Consider the following 18820-nt stretch of genomic DNA (forward strand, 5'->3'; position numbering starts at 1 on the left):
TTGCAGAGTAATCATGTAGATGTAGATGTAGTTGTAGAAGGACAGTGAAACTACCACCAGGCGCCAAATGGTTGGACGTCCACGATTCTTCACAGAACGTGGGGTAGGAGGCTTGTCTCCTCAGTAACGTAGGACAGATGCTGATCTGTGGATTCTCAGCCAAAAGGGCACAATGCTGGTGCGCGCACGAGAGTTTCGGATCAGAACGTTCATGGCACATTGTTGAACATGGAGCTCCACAACAGACCATTCCCAAATGGTCACATGCCGACCCAACGACATGGTCAGTTACGGTTTCAGTGGGCTTGAGACTATCGGAATTCGACCATAGATCAATGGAAACGTGTAGGCTCTTCGGGTGAATGACATTTTTGCTGCACTAGATCGCTGGTCGTCTCCACAAAGGCCGTCAGCGAGGTGAATCGGTGCTTGAAAGGTGTAGCGCGCCACGGACACGGACTGGTGGGAATAGTATTATGCTATGGGAGACTTACTCTTGCATTTGCATGGGACCTGTGGCGGTAATGGAAGACTCGCTGACATGTGCGAACTACCTGGATCCCTTCATGCTTGGTGTATCCCCCCCCCCCCCCCCATGGCGATGTCATCTTCAGCAGTATAATTGTCTCGGAGCCAAAACCGTGCTACAATGGTTTGAGGAGCATTAAACTCACGTTGACATCTCGGTGACCAAATCCGCCTGATGTAGATGCTATGCAACCGATTTCGGTCGCTATTTGGCGTTCTCACCGCGTACGCAAATGAGCGACCCGTTACTTAAGCGAATTTAATGAGCTGTGCATAGAAATGTAGAGCCACATATCTCCACAAACCTGCCAAAATACTGTCGGATCTCTGTTACGCAGAATCTGTGATGTGTTTCGTTCCAAGGACGGACAAACAAGGTATTAAGCAGGTTTCTTAATGTTCTGGATCATCAGTGAACTGGAATTAATAGGTTGTGAATGAGAAACCGACCAATTCGAAAAGGGCAACCGAGACTCCTGTTACAGTGATATGGGACACAGTACATCATTCAGTGGCTAACCCGGCTCACTCTTCTGTAGTAGGTCATTAACAGAAGTTATGGCATATGTAAGCGAGAGCTGCGGGAGCTACCAACTGTTTGCTGTATTAACGGCAAGTGCTATTCTATCGGTTTTAACACGCTCGCAAAAGCTTCACCCATATACTGGGTCAGTCGACAGAAACTGTAGCGTTTATTTAAGAGCCCGCTTCGTTATAAACTCACCTACCCATAAAAGGAAAAAGCATTCCAAAATCACCTGTAGTTTCCTGTTCATATATTTCGTTCAGCGCATTTCTTGTTTTGTAATCTTTTGAATGGAACTCAAGAAACTTTTATCATGTCTGAAGAATTGTACCTCCACTCTTAAAGAAGTAATTTTCAGGTTGGATGACCTAGTTACGTGGAGCTTTGTCACGCACATACGGAGTTAATTCCACCCGTGCTCCGTGGGATTTAAGTCAAGGGAATGGAGAGGCCAGTCCACTCACGGAATATCATCTAGTTCCAACAGCCCGTCCACCTGCGTTGTTCGTTGCGGTCGCACAATGTCGTATATAAAAATGAAATCAAGACCAAATGCATCCCTGAAAAGACGCACATGGGAAAAAGTGCAGTGCCATAATAACTTTGACCAGTAAGTGTATTCTGTTGAAAGATTGGGAAGTAAGTTCACCAATCCAACATTATGCCTTCACAGACTGTAGCACTTAGTCTTCCAAAACGATAATATTATACGATGTTCCTAGATCGTGTTCCCATCTCTTGCCATATTGGAGTACATCCAGAATGACTACTCAGACTGTAACTGGTCCAATTCAAGAAGATCACGCAGTCCCACTCTTCGTTGGTCAAGTCTCCATGCTCTTGGCACCATCGCAAACTGTGCTGTCGATGTACGGGTGTCAGCGGAGCGCAACTTACTAGTCTTCAAGCAAAGACGTCATCCCCATACAGTGACAATGTGGAGCGTAAAACTGCCTACCTTGCAGTTCTGTTAAATGTGGTTACAAGTGCACCTGCTGTCCGACTTGGGTTCCTTCTTGGGTGCTGCACAATGTAGCCGTCATCCGCAGCTGTACTTGACTGTTGTTGAACATCTCCTCTCCTTCGGACGGCGGTGTCAGTGACTCAAATGTTCCCTATGCACGAGAAGCTATAGTACAGCGTAAATGCTTGCTGGTTGACGCGCCACGTGTTTTTCCACTCTTCCTACTGGCAACTGTTGAGGTGCCAGCCCCATTTGGCGCTATAGTCACGCTGATCTCACAGCATGCTATGTCCAGCTTTCTGTGCACGACAGGGAGACCTCTGGCGACATCTTCCCGCACATTCATTCATTTTCACCGACTTGTTAATATGTTACATTACTTTATCTATCTGGTCGTTAAGTTTTGAAGGGCCACGTGATTTGGGAGCAAACAGAGGAAGTGCATTTGAGTTACAGCTGATGGTACCTTTTTACACGATCAGCCCCAGAAGATCCCACGCAGCTACGAGGCTCCTCTTCCACCAGATTCTTTTCTGTGCCATCTGTCGCTGATCACCCTCTATGCCGTTCTGTAGCAAGTGCTTATGGACTCCATCTCCCCACTTTCTCTTTGGTCTTCCTAATGGTCTTCTTCCGCAGGTAGTGAAATCCATCGGTTTCAAATGGATTAAATGGCTCTAAGCACTATGGGACTTAACATCTAACCTCATCAGTCCCATAGACTACTTAAACCTAACTAACCTAAGGACATCACACACATCCATGCCCGAGGCAGGATTCGAACCTGCGACTGTAGCAGCAGCAGCGCGGTTCCGGACTGAAGTGCCTAGAACCGCTGGGCCACAGAGGCCGACCTTTCGGTTTCGAAGTCCTTCCGTGATGGGAATAGCACCCATGAATATCTCTATTTGCGCATAGAACTCATTCTCCACTTGGAATGCGGATTCTTCAGAGGGTGCACAGTTGTTAACAAATGACGTGTTACGTACCTTATGGTCTGTTGTTAATACCGCTATTCTAGGAGTCAGTGACGGAAACCCAGATACATTAGCAGCTACTGCTGCTAATGTCGTCCGAACAAGACACAACCAGGGCGAAGGCACCACAGGCGCAAAGATGCGACCTGGTGCCGGTGCCGTAGACACTCGCCACTTGCACGAGTTCCACCAGCGCCATGGGCTGCACTGAGGATGAAGATATCGACTTCGTCTCGGCCAATTTTCGGCCGAGTATAATCCGCCAATGACCGGACGATAACGGACAAGCCTACTTAAAAGACAAAGGGAATCCGTCACCCACTTGGTTATAGATCATCGCCTAGTGTTGACTTAGGCAGGGAACGTCGTTTAGTGAACTCTTGAGAGTGAACAGAAAGTAGCTGTAATTGCATTTGCTACGTACTGTGAAGTTTACCTACGATTATTTGCTCTTAACAATTGAGGGCCTTTTTTGTTATATTACAAACAGTGTTGCAGACTTCATGATTCAACAAGTCACAAAAATAAATAAATCTGTTAACTCATTTGCGAGACAGCTACTGATACACTACTGGACATTAAAATTGCTACACCACGAAGATGACGTGCTACAGATGCGAAATTTAACCGACAGGAAGAAGATGCTGTGATATGCAAATGATTAGCTTTTCAGAGCATTCACACAAGGTTGGCGCCGGTGGCGACACCTACAACGTGCTGACATGAGAAAAGTTTCCAACCGGTTTCTCATACACAAACAGCAATTGACCGGCGTTGCCTGGTGAAACGTTGTTGTGATGCCTCGTGTAAGGAGGAGGAATGCGTACCATCACGTTTCCGACTTTGATAAAGGTCGGATTGTAGCCTATTGCGATTGCGGTTTATCGTATCGCGACATTGCTGCTCGCGTTGGTCGAGATCCAATGACTGTTAGCAGAATATGGAGTCGGTGGGTTCAGGAGGGTAATACGGTACGCCGTGCTGGATCACAACGGCCTCGTATCACTAGCAGTCGAGATGACAGGCATCTTATCCGAATGGCTGTAACGGATGGTGCAGCCACGTCTCGATCCCTGAGTCAACAGATGGGGACGTTTGCAAAACAAAAAGCATCTGAACGAACAGTTCGACGACGTTTGCAGCAGCATGGACTATATCAGCTCGGAGACCATGGCTGCTGTTACCCTTGATGCTGCATCACAGACAGGAGCGCCTGCGATGGTGTACTCAACGACGAACCTGGGTGCTCGAATGGCAAAACATCATTTTTCGGATGAATCCAGGTTCTGTTTACATCGTCATGATGGTCGCATCCGTGTTTGGCGACATCGCGGTGAGCGCACATTGGAAGCGTGTATTCGTCATCGCCATACTGGCGTATCACCCGGCATGATGGTATGGGGTGCCATTGGTTACACGTCTCAGTCACCTCTTGTTCGCATTGACGGCACTTTGAACAGTGGACGTCACCTTTGAGATGTGTTGCAACCCGTGGCTCTACCCTCCATTCGATCCCTGCGAAACCCTACATTTCAGCAGGATAATGCACGACTGCATTTGCAGGTCCTGTACGGGCCTTTCTGGATACAGAAAATGTTCGACTGCGGCCCTGGCCAGCACATTCTCCAGATCTCTCACCAATTGAAAACGTCTGGTCAATGGTGGCCGAGCAACTGGCTCGTCACAATACGCCAGTCACTAACCTTGATGAACTGTAGTATCGTGTTGAAGCTGCATGGGCAGCTGTACCTGTACACGCCATCCAAGCTCTGTTGGACTCAATGCCCAGGCGTATCAAATCCCTTATTACGGCCAGAGGTGGTTGTTCTGGGTACTGATTTCTCAGGATCTATGCACCCAAATTGCGTGAAAATGTAATCACATGTCAGTTCTAGTATAATATATTTGTCCAAAGAATATCCGTTTATCATCTGCATTTCTTCTTGATGCGGCAGTTTTAATGGCCAGTAGTGTATGTTGGAGTGTTGTAGAACCTTCATTTCCTTATGCTGTTACCTGACACTGGGGCATAGCTGTGTAATAGTTTCAGGGAGAAAGTATCTTAGCTGTGTGCTGCACCCGAAGTCGTTTCACGAACTCACAATCTCGGCCTACCGTAACAACAGTTGCAACCCGGCTTCCACAGCAGCAGCGACGAGGCCCTTACAAAACTGGTGACGAGGGTTTACAAGAGTCTGTGTCTTATCTCACAGCTTCCATAAAAACTTATATACTTTTCGACATCAGGGTTACCAATAACCACCCCAACGTAATTCCTGTAAGGCAGATAAATTTATCCTTTATCTTTCAATCCCCTTGATGATTCTGATGCAGGCAGCTGTTTTATATAAACAACGACTATTCCACGTTCCAAACCGTATACCGTGTTCTCGAACTTTTCGTCTACTTTGTACTACCAAATTGCGAAGATTTCTTGTAGTTTGTTTACGGGGTAACCTTCCCCTAGATGATTTTCTTTCTCTACAGCTGTCGAGGGTAGTTTGCCTTTGTCTTAAAAATGTGAAAGGATGAAGGACAGAGAATGGGAAGATAGGGCACTGTGAGGCACAGTTACGTCTGGCTCATCGACCCTGTTAGCAGCTGTGCTACCGTCGGCATAGCCCTTGTCGTTATTGTGTTGTTGTCGTCTTCAGTCCTGAGACTGGTTTCATGTAGCTCTCCATGCTACCCTATTCTGTGCAAGCTTCTTGATCTCCCAGTACTTACTGCAACCTACTCCTTCTGAATCTGCTTAATGTATTCATCTCTTGGTCTCCGTCTACGATTTTTACCCTCCACGCTGCCCTCCAATGCTAAATTTGTGATCCCTTTGTGTCATATGAACTCACAAACATCTGAGCCCACAAGGACAGTACCACTTGTAAGGTGGTGTGTCCTGCAGAGAACTGGTGGCCTCTAGTTGTCATATCAAACTTGGTTGTTTTTATTCCTTGGTCCGGTGCACAGTCGAGGCCGATCCGAGCCTATGGGAGCAAGGACACAGTGCAGACGGCAACCTGTTCCAGAGGCCGCCTACACATCAAATCAGTGGAGGGCCGAGCGCAGCGAACCAGTCCAGCCGGCAGTCTCAAGGCAGCCGCCAGTAGGTGCTGACCGTCTGTCTGACCACCTCTGCCTGCGACCGCCGCTGCTGCTGACTCACCTCTCTGCTGACAGCCACTCTTGGCCGCTCACTTCTTTTTGTCCTCCCATCACTCTTCACAATGGCTGAATGTAGCATGCCACGAGTTTTGCTCTTATAATAACACACTAAACGTCCTCAATACTCCACGTAGAATAAATTCCAATCTCTGAGGGTACCTGTGTAAACTGACGGGCAAAACTCGCCACACCAAAAAAATAATTGAGATAGATTAATGAAATTTTGGGAATACAATTCTCTAGGTGACATATGTAAGTGATTAACATTGCAAGATTACAGATTAGCATAAGCACGAGGGAAGCAATTGCAATTGTGAAATGCTGGTACGTTAGTAACCAATGTAACCACCAGAATGTTGAATGCAAGCATGCAAATCTGCACGCATTGTATTGCGCAGGTGCCGAATGTCAGTTTGTAGGATAGAGTTCCGTGGCTGTTTCTCTTGGCTGGTCAATACAGAGACGGTTAATGTTGGCAGTGTATGACGCCGGAGTTCTCGTCCGATGATGTCACATAAGTACTCGATTGGAGACAGATCTGGTGATCGAGCAGGCCAATGCAACAATTGATTCAAATGGCACTCAGGACTATGGGACTCATCATCTGAGAACTACTTAAACCTAACCTAAGGACATTACACACATCCATGCCCGAGGCCGGATACGAACCTGCGACCGTAGCAGACGCGTGGTTCCGGACTGAAGCGCCTAGACCCACTCGGCCACCACAGCCTGCTCCAAAGCAACATATCAACACTCTTTAGAGCATGTTCTGTTACAACAGCGGTATGTGGGCGAGAATATCCTGTTGGAAATCACCCCCTGGAGTGCTATTGGTTAAAACCAGTCTTAGTTGCCATTTTAATTTTTTATTTTTCAACTACGCGTTTCGCCTTATTTAGGCGTATTCAGGTTGATCTACATAGGAAACAGAGAACAAATATTAAGCTAACCTAACCTAACCCTTCTCAGAATCGCGATCGCATTGTGCAGACTTCGATAACCTAAAAGTATGTATAAACAGATCAAATACTGAAAGAGCAAATCCCTTAATTTGGTATTTCTTAGAACGACCCTTTAGGCAGTGTAGCCAAAGGGCGTCGTCGAATACATCAGACGAGCATCGCCTTCGTCAAACTCAGTAAAAACTAGAAACATAAAATAGTAAAAGCAGATAAGAAAATTCACCAGTGATCGGACACTCAGAAATGCAATCATATTGCCGAAGCATAATAATCTTATATTTTATATTAAAAAAAGAGTTTTCTTGTTAGGTAGAACTTCTAGCTCCAAATGACGCAGTATTGAGTGTTACATGGGGGCCTCTTCATCTGAAAATGACGTTCCTGTGTTTTTAATGTTCTCGTTTTAGTGGTATATGATACGTAAAATCTGTATATGTACTGCATCTATGTGTTGTATTATACACCCTGTTTTCTCATTTTAAATTTACCGCCTTCATTTGTGTTTTACTTCGTCAAAATTTTAGGATAAATTATTGCACAGGTCTTGCCCCTAGTAATTTCATCTTATTACTGTTTTATTTGCATTACATTTATGAAGTTTTAGTGGGTATGTATATCTAGTTTACGATCTCTCATTTTTACCAGCAGCTGCGTGGCAGCACCAGCTATTGAGGTGATTCAGTATTAGGTGTCAGTACTAGAACGCGACTCTGTGGTGCATTGTGCTTACTACCTGAGTCCCATCTTATTCTGCTACTCGCTCCTGTGAAGACGAACGCGTTATGCAGATCTTGGAGTCACTCGCTTCCATCTAGAAAAGGTAAGGCCTTATCATAAGGCTTCGGCAGTATGATTACATTTCTGAGTGTCCGATCACTGGTGAATTTTCTTATCTGCTTTTACTGTTTTATATTTCTAGTTTTTACTGAGTTTGACGAAGGCGATGTTGGCCTGATGTATTCGACGATGCCCTTCCGCTACACTGTCTACAGGATCGTCCTAAGAAATACCAAAGGTATATGCTCTTTCAGTATTTGATCTGTTTATACATGCTTTTAGGTTATCGAAGTCTGCGCAACGCGATCGTGATTCGTAAATAGATGTATTTGTTCTCTGTTTTCTATGTAGATCAACCTGAAGATGCATAAATAAGGCGAAACGCGTAGTTGAAAACTAAAAAAACTAAAATTGCAACCAAGACTGTTAACCAATAATGTTAAGCACTGGTTTGCTGAATGCCACATATGGATTGGAATAATTCCCTGGAATGCTCTTCGTGAATGGCACCACAACTGGTCGATTCACCAGATTGACGTACAAGTTTACAGGAAGGTGCGTAGGGTAGCCTCGATAGTGATTCTGCTGTCATATGGAATCCCAACCCAGACCATAACTCCAGTTGTAAGTCCAATGCCTTTAGGACACAAACAGGTTGGTTGCTGCCCCTCAGCTGCCTTCCTCTAGCCTGTACACGGTCACCGCGGGAATCGAGGGAGAACCAACTTTCATCAGAACAGGGAACAGACCTCCACCCTGCCATCCACTGAGCTCTCGCTTGATGTCGCTGAAGTCGCAAATGGCTGTGATTTGTGGTCAGTGGAATGCACGCTACAGGGCGTCTGGTTGGGAGCCGTCCTTGAAGTAACCGATCTGTAACTCGTCGTTGTGTCGTTGTGGTGCGAAGTGCTGCTCAAATTCGGTTCTAAGCGCTTCAGTTTGGAACCGCGTGACCGCTACGGTCGCAGGTTCGAATCCTGCCTCGGGCATGGATGTGTGTGATGTCCTTAGGTTAGTTAGGTTTAAGTAGTTCTGAGTTCTAGGGGACTGATGACCTCAGAAGTTAAGTTCCATAGTGCTCAGAGCCATTTGAACCATTTTTTTTTTGCTGCTCAAATTACAGCTGCAGATGCAGTACGATGAGCCGGAGCCATATGCCGTTTACGATGATCCTCACTGTCTGTAGTGTCACGCGACCGTCCAGAGCCCAGACTTCTTGCGCCCGTACATTCTCGTGAGCGCCGCTGCCAGTAATCATGTGCAGTTGCCTCATTCCTGCCAAGTGTGTCTGCAAGTTCACAGAAGAAACACGCAGCTTCTTATAGCGCTATTACACGACCTCGTTCTAACTTAGTCAGGTGTTCATAATGGCGTTCTTGTCAAATTAAAAGCATTTAACATCAACTCACCATGTCGTGTCAAACACAACTGGCGCTCACGAACGTCAGAGCGTATATTTAAATCAAGCCTGATTTACATCTTCGTAGTGGCATTACTAGTGCCACTCTAGTGCAACTGGCGCGAAATTTGAATAATTATTTTTCACCTCCAGAAACGCGCCTACCAACTTTACATTATGTTGCACAACTCCTTCTTGGTGCGCCGATTTTTTTTTCTGTCAGTGTATTTCGTCAGTCGTACATCTAGGGACCACAACATGCTTACAACCATTATGACGGTTGTTTTTACTTTTTCTTTTCTTGTTCAATCCACATGTTTTTCGTAAATACAGCGTTAGGCAGACCACTTGGCACTAGTGATTTGGTCGCGCGGGATTAGCCGAGCGGTCTCAGGCGCTGCAGTCATTGACTGTGCGGCTGGTCCTGGCGGCTGTTCGAGTCCTCCCTCGGGCATGGGCGTGTGTGTTTGTCCTTAGGATAATTTAGGTTAAGTAGTGGATAAGCTTAGGGATTGATGACCTTAGCAGTTAAGTCCCATAAGATTTCACACACATTTGAACATTTTTGAACTAGTGATTTAATTTTCTCCATAGAGAGTTTGAAACGTCGCAACAGTTTTCTTCAACATATCTCGGTTTTGCACCAATTTCGTCGTCTCCTTTCTTGGCACCTGTGTACAATGGTACTTTCGCATTCGGTGTAGAGCCAATGATGATGAAGGTATATCCAGAATGAAATTTTCACTCAGCACCAGTGTGTGCGCTGATGTGAAACTTCCTGGCATATTAAAACTGTGTTCCAGACTGAGACTCGAACTCGGGACCTTCGTCTTTCGCGGGCAAGTGCTCTACCATCTCAGCTACCCACGCTCGACTCACTTCCAGTCCTGACAGCTCTACTTCCACCAGTACCTTGTCTCCTACCTTCCAAACTTCACAGAAGCTTTCCTGGAAACCTTGCAGAACTAGCACTCCTGGAAGAAAGGATATTACGGAGACATGGCTTGCCTCAGCGGAGTGTGCGCTGTGAAGATTGGAAGTTAGGAAAAAAATGGAAATGAGCGTAGACAAGGTACTGGCGGAAGTAGAGCTGTGAGGAGGGGGGGGGGGGGGGGGGGGTAGGGGTCAGTCGTCGTGGGTAGCTCAGCTGGTAGAGCACTTGTCTGCGAGGCAAAGGTCCCGAGTTCGAGTATCTATCCGGCACGCAGTTTTAATCTGCCAGGAAGTTACATGTTGAAGATACTTTTAGACCATTTGGAAGAAATCATTCTTGTCCTTACTTTGCCATAAAACGTCTTTTCTGCTGTACCTTAATTTCTTCTCAGTCCACTACCAAATAGCTCATTCCGTTTAATATACCTTGTAACTCCTCTTCACTTTCACCCAGAACAGGAACGTCAAAAATGTATCCCGTTATTCATAACCGTTCACTCTTAATTTTTACCTCACTTCTGAACCATTCATTTATTTTATTCTTGTAAAGGACGAACAGTAGATGTGAAAGATTGCACCCAGCCTTACGTCCTTCTTAGTTCGAGAAGTTCTTTTCCTTTGTCGTTCAGTACAGTCTACATCTATTTTTCTGAGGACTTTCTTGAAGAAAGCCCCGGATTCAACAATTTAATAAACTCGCAACGAGGTCAGTACGGTGTAGCTCCTGAAGTTACACTGAGATCCTGTATGGTCGAAAGTGTAACCACAGATTTAATTTATGCATAATTTTTTGCAGCCGAACAACGTCTCTGGCAGTTTGAATTTATGCCCGCATGCGCTGTGGTGGATTCTCCGGGTTTAAAGGAATGGAGCTGAAAATTTGACATATAACAGATTACATACAACAGTCGCAGAAACAATCATTCATAACCACCAATTTCTCAACCACCAGTATGGACAGGCGTGGGGCAAAATGTGTTATAGTATTTAAACATGTATGTCCCCAGAAATATTACAGCTAAAATAGCAAAACTTGAGACTGTTTTGTACAACATAATGCTTGATATTCTGTGCAAGTTTTGTCCGAAAATACACATCGAGATACGTTTTGTAAGGATTTGTATTTTTAATTGCAGTTGTTTCTCTAAGGTACCGTTTCTCGTAAACTAATCAAGCAATAAAACTAGAATTTCAGTTTACATCCGCGTAAGAGGCCAATAAAACGCGTGGAACAGGTTTTTTTTAAGGACATAGTTACTTTGAAATTAATTTTTGAGTTTGGTGTTACCCGGGAGTGCTCTATTTTTCTCGAATTTTAAAGGAGAATTTTTCTCAGAGCAAAGATAACGGGGAAGTGCTGCACAGGCTTATTCAGTAATTAATTCTTAATAACACTGCCGAATTTCAGGATGTTAGCTTTTATAATTCCTGAGAAAAGGTAGATTATAGTTAAAAAAGTTAGTTTATGGCACTTCGCATTTAAAGTTTTTATCTCAGTTGTTGACAGTATTACTATACCTCTAGTGACTAATGCTATCCATACCCATAATCTTTATTCTATTCCTCCTCTTCCTGGAGTAATCTCTCCCGCCGTCTCCTTTGCCTAGCCAACTTTTGTACGGTTCTTTCTGTTGTCTGAGCATTGTCCAGTCACGCTTCATCGATGGTTCTGAGTGCCTTCAGTGTGGATGCACCTGGATGGAAGCGTAGTCTCTGCAGTCATTTAGTATTACCTACATTTTTGCTATTGAACAATGGACAGGCATCATATGCAGATCTATTCACAGCAACTGAGAACACAAATACTCTTTTTTGACAATGCTTTCACGTACACTGGTATCCAAAATTAAAGAGACAAACGGCAATTTTGCAAGGTTGCCTTTAGTTTGCCACGAAGCAATATAAACATGTGATAGAAAAGTAAAAACTACGTAAACAATAGTGAATGTAAGCAGCTGCAATATGCATTACAGCTGCATAAAATATTCCTCGTTTTTTCTAACTTAACAGATTTGCACACACATTCTGACAACTGGTTAATGTGCTCTGTATGGGGTGTGACCATACGTGGCAGCAATACATCCCTTACAACGAAGGAGCGAGCTGTAAATAAAGTCATCAATATCATGTTGAGGCAGTAACTCCCGTTCTTCCTGCGGAGTTGCTCGCAAGTCTTGGAGAGTGGTTGAGGGATGCTGACACGTCTCCCTATTGCATCCCAGACATGCTCTATGGGATTCAGATCAGGAGAGCGAGCAGCCCACGCCATGCCTGCAGACATTTTGTGCTCTACGAGGCCGAGCATTACCGTCCATCAGTACGAATTCTGAGCGCACATCAACTCGCAACAACCGTACAGTGGTCACCAGGACCTCATCACGATCCCTGTCAGCAGCTAAATCATTCCGATTCACCCGTACAATGAGATGTTCGAGTAATCAGCATAATCACTGCCCACACGATTACCGATCCTCCTCGATATGGGTCTCTTTCCACAATGTTCGGGTCTCGAAATCATGTTCCACATTCCCTTCAGAACCGAATCCTTCGAGAACTACACTTTAGACCAAATCGGGACTCATTTCTGAAAAGGACATTGGGCCACTGTTCGACTGTCCAGGTGGCACACTACAGCAGGTCTCCGACAATAAAGGCCATTCTGTCGAAGCCTTCTCTAACTGTTTGCCTCTTTCAACACTTACAGTGGGTGCTGAGAGGTCAGAAGACAGTTGCTGCGCAGTACTAAGGCGGTGCCGTCGTGCGCTTACAGCCACGTAACGGTCCTCTCTTTGTGATGTCACACTTGATTGGACCTGCCCTGATCTTCGTGACACGGTTTCAGTCTCTATAAACTGTCGACACATCCGAGAATGGCTCACGTTAAGCCATCGGGTCACTTGAGTTTACGACTGTCCTGCTTCCATTCTTCCTACGGCCCTCCACTGCAGAGTGTCTGGTAGGCGTCGTCTCTGTGCCTTACTGAGCTGTCTGTGACTGTGTACACAGAAACTGTGGATGTGGGACTACCCAGCAAACACTACGCCACTTGATATGTGCCCTGCCATCATCATTCGCGTGGTTTTCCGTTGACCGAAACGCCATCTTCCGTGCAGAACACGACCTTACGGAGATATGTTGACAGTCTGTACGATTATATCGTGAATTAGACACGTGAGGGTGAAATAGCCTTTTCCCAGAAAAAGACATTGTAAAAAAAAAAAAAAAAAACAAAAAAAACAAAAACCCGAAGATAATCTTTCTCACAGTCTTCTAGACTCATCTGCAGTTCGTTTCAATTGTGTGGACGAAAAATTAATGCACATAAAACTTTTAGCGTAGAGAAGGTACGGGTCACAGCATAGAAAGAGGGGGCGTGGCAAATCAAGAGGCCCAAAACAAACTTTTTTAAAACATATTTGTAACCAGAACTCAATTATGAAACTTTCCGATGTGTTTCTGAAGCATTCAAATTACACAATAAATAACATTCAAATTTTTTCGCAGTTTCGCCCTACATCTGCCGTAAGTCAAGTAAGACATCTGACAGGCATTGTCCCGTGGTGCTTCTGTTACATAAAATAAGGTATTTGAGGAGGGGGAGGGGGGTTTGAAGTTCAGATCGTTGCTTCACTCAGAAGATGGGAATATGGTATAAGGCCGAAACATCAGATGAAAAAGTAGGATTACTGCCATTGCACGCCCGAGGAACATGTTGGCCCAGTTAACAATGCCGAATCCTTTTTATACTTTTACAAACGATTAGAAAGAGTCTTTATGTTCTGAAATCTGACATCTATCATCAACCGTAGCGACAGAGCTACCGGAAGTGGACAAAATTACGGAAAGACCACAAAAACAACACCCCACCACGCCTAATACGGTTTTGGAAAATCGTTGGGATTCAAATCAACTTTCAGTCTTCTCGGAATGGATAAATACAGGACCTGTATAGATTTAAAGGGAATCTTGTGCAATTATTTCTGCAAAATAGTGACAAGTTCAGTTAACAGAGTTAGGGGAAGGTAGAGATCACGCAACTTTGTCTCCCAAGTAGATCACAAAGACTCAATAACTTTTGCATCTTGACTATGGTGGCCAGGGAAGATCGGACGATTCATCCTCGCGCACACGTATCCAGTCTTGGACGATGCTAGATGTGTGAACAGGGGTCCAGTCATCGTGGAACAGAATATCACCATGGGGGAACTCATTTTGTAGCATGAGATGGATGTGATCATCCAAAATATCCTTGAGAGTAATGTGACCATGCCGAGTAACTATAGGACCAATGGAATACTGCGGTGTGGTCGCCCATATGACCACTGAACTCCACCAACTCCACCATTTCACTCTCTTGGTGCGTTAACTCGGCCAGATGTTGGAACTCAAGCAAGACTCATCCGACCAAACGACGCTCTTCGAATGCTGTATGGTACAGGTTTTATGGCTTCGACACCACGTTTTTCTGTTACGGGCATTTGTATATCTGATCGTTTTATCTTCGGGATTTTGTGAAGCAATCTTTATGACTTCGCTGAAATCCACTGCACAGTATCTCCTTTTTTCTCCAAACTGATCTGTGCTTGCAAAGAACGTTAGTATACAGTGTCTCACAAAAAAGTGAAGCACCAAAAATCATCGCCGGAAGTCAAAGTAACTTTAACACGTCATCGGAGGGTACTTGAACGATCAGAGTTTCATTTCTCTGCGACTGATAGAACGGGCATCAGAGCGAATTAGTATTGTTCATTTTTAGTGTTGTTGGCAGCCCTGGTACGGTTTTCACGTAGTCCAGTCACATTAATGTGACCACAGCCTATGCTCAATGTTACCGTGCAATAGCCCCTAACAGACGGCGGGTAGGAGCACCAGAAATGGAGGGCATATAGAGCGACGGACGCGGAAAACAGTGCAGTCGTTATCGTAATGTGGAAACGAAGCAATTTACCTCATGCCCAAAACTTCATGAGCGTTTTCTCTTGGCCCAATGGTGGAAACATTTCCTAAACCGCTAAGTTTGATAACTGTTCGTGTGCTAGAGTGGTTAAATTATATAGTGTACGGAAAAATCGCGCTATCCTAAACCTGTGTCGAGCCAAGTGTAGAGCACCATTGGCCATGCGTGACAGGGCTGAAAGACGGCTGCCGTGTAGAGGCGCAACTGTAGAACCAATGATCGCCCGCATGAATCGGGGGGCTCCCAACAGTGTCTGCACTGGGGCGATTCAGTGGACGTTGCTGTGAACGGGGCTCTGCAGCAGGCACCTTGTTCATGGAGCCATGCTGACTGTTGTTCATCGATAACGAAGGTCGGAATTTGTGCACCAGTATCGCAACTGAACGTGACAGGTGGCAGTTTGAGATGAATCATATTTTATGCCCCTTTGGGTAAGTGAACAACGTGAAACGTATGAAGTCAGATAACTTGCACCAATCGTCTGAACGGTCCACATTGGAGGAGGGAGCATTATGGTACAGGGAATGTTTTCTTGGCACTCCCTGGACGATCTCGTCATTCTGGAAAACAGAATGGATCAACATAAGTACGCATCTATCCTTGGGAAACACATCCAACACTATGTACAGTTTGTTTATTCTCTGCATGATGGCATCTACCAACAGGAAAATGCAACTTGTCACACAGCTCGCAATCTACGTGTATGATTCGAAGACCACCAGGATTATGTTACCGTACTTCCACGCCACCAAACTCCCTATATCTCAACGCAATTGATAATCTGTGGCACAAGCTCGAGCGGACTATTCGTGATATGGATTCTGCACCGAGAAAAACAGCACAGCACGGAGTCAGTATGGCTCCATATCGCTGTCGGTTCCTTGCAGAACCTCAGTGACCTCCTGCACGTCTTGCACCATTCTGTGCTGCAGACTGTGGGTATTCAGCTTTTGACACTTTATACGACTTGAAAGTTTAATAGGCCTGAACAGCATTGCATATTGAGTGATCACTGTGAAGGGCACGTAGATGCCATGGACTCATTTGAGACAGTTTAATCAGCATCTCACTGGGTTTGACAAGGCCTCATTTTGGTACCCATTTGGCCGGCTGATCGAACAGTGCGATGTACAGGTTTCCTGGCCATACTGACGTGACAGTTCTGGACACACCCATCTTACCAGCCATTCGGCGAGGCGACTCGATCGCATGTATGTGTCACAACGTATTACACAGGGACTTTGTAACTATGACTATATGAGGCAGCTGCTGTCGTTGCTTTAATCCACTCAGCACAGTGCGGGGTGATCTTACATACGGGTTCTAATGAAGTGCCTCCAGTGACCAGGTGTTTGATGATTTTTGTAGTACGATTGCATTGGTTTAATTCGTGAATGTAATTGGGTTTTAAGACATACTCTTTTATGCTTTTTATCGTTAATATTGCGGCAGCTGTTTGTCGTACCACACATAATACGACCTAGGCTACACATACGTAACTTATGTATTCTGACATGGTTATGTCATATTTTCTTGTATTTTAAATTATTTAATTGTTCTTTTTATATTAGTTAATCATTAAAAAATATTCTTCCACTGGACATATCATTATATGCAGTACATTTGATTGTTGTGTTGCATGGCCTATTACAACTGTGTGTTACGGATTTATGAATAATAGCGTATACATACGTTCATCTATCATGCTATATTCGAGTACAACAGTGAAAACTATTAACAACAGCATGATACAGGCAGAAGCATATTTGCCCTAATGTTACATATAGTTTTAAGGATACACAATATATATTTTCAGCCACTTACATAGTTAATATGATACCTGTCAATTGTTAACGTTGTTGTTGTTGTGGTCTTCAGTCCTGAGACTGGTTTGATGCAGCTCTCCATGCTACTCTATCCTGTGCAAGCTTCTTCATCTCCCAATGCCTACTGCAGCCTACATCATTCTGAATCTGCTTAGTGTATTCATCTCTTGGTCTCCCTCTACGATTTTTACCATACACGCTGCCCTCCAGTCCTAAATTGGTGATCCCTTGATGCCTCAGAACATGTCCTACCAACGAATCCCTTCTTCTAGTCAAGTTGTGCCACAAACTCCTCTTCTCCCTAATTCTATTCAATACCTCCACATTAGTTATCTGAGCTACCCATTTAATCTTCAGCATTCTTCTGTAGTACCACATTTCGAAAGCTTCTATTCTCTTTTTGTCTAAACTATTTATCGTCCACGTTTCACTTCCATACATGGCTACACTCCACACAAATACTTTCAGAAACGACTTCCTAACACTTAAATCAATACTCGATGTTAACAAATTTATCTTCTTCAGAAACGCTTTCCTTGCCATTGCCAGTCTACATTTTATATCCTCTCTACTTCAACCATCATCAGTTATTTTGCTCCCCAAATAGCAAAACTCATTTACTACTTTAAGTGTCTCATTTCCTAATCTAATTCCCTCAACATCACCCAACTTAATTCGACTACATTCCATTATCCTCGTTTTGCTTTAGTTGACGTTCATCTTATACCCTCCTTTCAAGACACTGTCCATTCCGTTCAACTGCTCTTCCAAGTCCTTTGCTGTTTCTGACAGAATTACAATGTCATCGGCGAACCTCAAAGTTTTTATTTCTTCTCCATGGATGTTAATACCTACTCCGAACTTTTCTTTTGTTTCTTTCACTGCTTGCTCAATATGCAGATTGAATAGCATCGATGAGAGGCTACAACCCTGTCTCACTCCCTTCCCAACCACTGCTTCCCTTTCATGTCCCTCGACTCTTATAACTGCCATCTGCTTTCTGTTAACGTATGTTCTATATTTCTTATAATAGTAGATTTATTCTACTCATTGTACAGGCGCCTGAAGATTGCATCACCGTAATGCCGAAACTGGTAGCACATAACAAGTTCATAAATCAAATTTCTACAATACATACGGCTGTTGCTAAATTATTGCATCAAGAAAGTCTTGAACAGGGAGTGGTGGCCGCCGAACGATAACCTCTGGCCTTTTGTGATCATAGTGGCTACATCTGCACGATGCATTTCAACACTCAACCGTCTGGCGCAGTAATAGCCTTTGGAAGGTGAGTGTAACACACCTCCAGGACTCGAACTGCCGTCTGCAAGTGGCCGCAGTGTGGGCCAGCTGTGAAAGTCGTAAATCTCGGGACCAATCGACTTTGGCGTGGTGGCTCCTCTGCACAGAATAAGCAGTCTGTAGGACACTCACGCAGTTCGGTGAGGACACGGCTGCGTGACACCGGCAGGCCCTGGACTTTTACCATGCGGCGCTCAGGGACCTCGATGCTCTGTCTCCATCACCGCTCAGGCAACGAGAATGACACGGTGTCAAAGCTCACATGCTGTTGTTCACGAAGCGCCGCCCAGAAGACGCCATAATTCGCTCGCGATGACACGACCCAGCGGCAGGGGAGGTCCCCACCATGCACCACATATCACCAGCAGTTAATCACTCGGCTTATGATGCAAGAAGGACGCTCCTGTACGACCCAAACGACCATAGTAAAACCATGGAGGAGCATTCTCGTCATCTTCACTAGGAAAGAACTGTAGACCACCAGGTCACTGCGGAAGCATTAAA

This window comes from Schistocerca americana, chromosome 6 (assembly GCF_021461395.2).
Source record: "Schistocerca americana isolate TAMUIC-IGC-003095 chromosome 6, iqSchAmer2.1, whole genome shotgun sequence".
Lineage (NCBI taxonomy): Eukaryota > Metazoa > Arthropoda > Insecta > Orthoptera > Acrididae > Schistocerca > Schistocerca americana.